Raw genomic sequence first — 2,366 nt, 5'->3', positions numbered from 1 at the left:
TCTCCTTCTCTCAGTGCATTCCTCTCTCACCCCTTAATTTTTTTTGTAGAAATCATACCTTCATATTCAACTCACTCTTTGTCGGGTGTGTCTGTGTGTGTGTGTGTGTGTGTGTGTGTTTGTGTGTGTGTGCGTGTCTGTGTGTGGATGGATGGATGGATGGACGGATGGGTGTATATTTCATCCAACTACCCTAATACTAAGAAAAGTCTCATGCGTTACGGATATCGTCTTTCCATGTGAGAATGTAAACAGTTCAACTTTAAATAAGCATCTTATAATTTCTCTTTCCTGCTTACCTTCTCATGCTTCTCTTGATTCTTGTATTTGAAAGTGAAAGTTTCTCCTCACCTCCGGTCTTTTTTATCAAGAATGTTTGAAAGTGCTCTATTTCGCCTAAATCGGATTGCATGCCATGTTTGGGAGGGACGAGGGCAGAGAGGAGAAAATTTAAAATTTATGGAAGTGAATGTTGAAAACTAAAATTAAAAAAAATGAAAAAGTCCTCTATTTCATTGAATGCCCATTTTTCCCCCTGAAGTGTTATATTCAGTTTTGTTAGGTAGGTAATTCTTGATTTTAATCCTGGTTCCTTTGACCTCTGGAATATCATATTCCAAGTCCTCCAATCTGTTTACATAGAAGCTGCTGAATCTTCTGTTGTCCTAATTGTGTTTCCGCAATTTTTGAAGTGTTTCTTTCTGGCTGCTTGCAATATTTTCTCCTCGATATGGGAACTCTGGAATTTGGTTGCAATATTAGTAGGACTTTTCCTTTGGGGATCTCAGGATGGGGTTAGAAGATTCTTTCAATATCTACGTTCTTCTCTGATTCTAGAATATCAGGGTAGCTTTCCTTTATAATTTCTTAACATATGCTATCTCTGTTCTTTTTTGATCATGTCTTTCAGGTAGTCCAATAATTTTAAAATGATCTCACCTGAATATAATTTCGAGGTTAGTTATTTTTCCAGTGAAGTATTTCACATTGTCTTCTATTTTCCCATGCTTTTGTATTTGTTCATAATTTCTTGATCTCCCATAAAGTCATTAGCTTCGATCTATTCCAATGTAGTTTTGAATCAATTATTTTCTTCAGTGAGCTTTTGGACTTCCTTTCCTATTTGGCAATTTCTGCTTCTTAATGCATTTTCCTCATTGGTATCTTCAACTTCTTTTGATATTTCTTTTAGTCTATTTCTGAAGGTGTGATATTCTTCATTATTTGTTAGGTCTCCTTTAGCAAGCTGTTGGTTTGTTTTTCAAGATTTTCTTGCATCACTCTCATTTCGTTTCCCTTTTCCATCTCCTTCTCTTACTTGACTTGAAATATTCTTTGTGAGCTGTTCCATGTCCTGTGGCCAATTCACACTTTTCTTGGAGACTTTGGGTCTAGGAGCTTTGACTTTGTTTCCTTCTTCACGTTCCGTATTTTGATGTTTCTTGTCACCCAAGTCAGATTACATATTCCCACGTTTCACCTTTATTTGCTTATTTTCCCAGCCACTTCCTTGATCTTGAGGCTCTTTGTTAAATTAGGTCTCTGCTTCCAGTGTGAAGGTGTCCGGCCCCACACTTCAGGGCTATTGTGCACCTGTTTTCAGAGATATTTCTAGGGACCTGTAAATCTTCAGTTCTTCCAAGGTTTGACGATCCAAGAAAAGATATTCATTCCTCTCCTGGTGTGTGCTTTGATCTGTGAGCAATCCCAAACTTTGTTTTCTGTCCTGGAACTGTGAGGAGGATTTCCTCTCCATTCTTGCCACAAGCACCACCAGAGCAGCGTTCCTCCTTACTCCAGGGCCACTACCCAGGACTGCAACCCAGATCTTCTTTGCTGAAACAAGGGAATTGGACTTCATAACCCCTAAGTTCCCTTCTAAATGGAAAGGTATCACTCTGAGAGTCTATGATTTCACCTCCTTTGGTTTGAGTGGAGTAGAACTGTGAACCTTAGGATTTTGAGAGGAAAATTGGTCACAGATATCGTACTAGTCACCGTGTGCAAGGGAGGGCAGGCAAGACTCAGATGCTAACAAGCTCCAAGGACACAGGCTGGGGCAGGGGAGCAGCATCAGGGAGTCTGAAAACCCATGCTCAGACCTTGGAATCCAAAAGAGTGGCATGAAGTTGTCAGAATAATCCTAAGTCTCTATGGTTCAAGGAGCCACTGACTTTTCCCAAGTCGTGCAAGCTACTGAATAAATCGGTTTCAGGCTAGAGAAGGTACAGCAGAATCTCTGTAACTCAACATCAAATCCATCCTATTTTACAGTGCTTGCAGATTTCCAGAACACTTTCCACGCTCACAAGAGCCCTCTAAAGGAGGAAGTACCAATGTTAGTGTTTCTTTCTTACCGATTGGCT

This window comes from Notamacropus eugenii, chromosome 2 (assembly GCF_028372415.1).
Source record: "Notamacropus eugenii isolate mMacEug1 chromosome 2, mMacEug1.pri_v2, whole genome shotgun sequence".
Taxonomy (NCBI): domain Eukaryota; kingdom Metazoa; phylum Chordata; class Mammalia; order Diprotodontia; family Macropodidae; genus Notamacropus; species Notamacropus eugenii.
The sequence above is the reverse complement of the archived record's forward strand: the minus strand, read 5'-3'. Positions refer to the sequence as shown.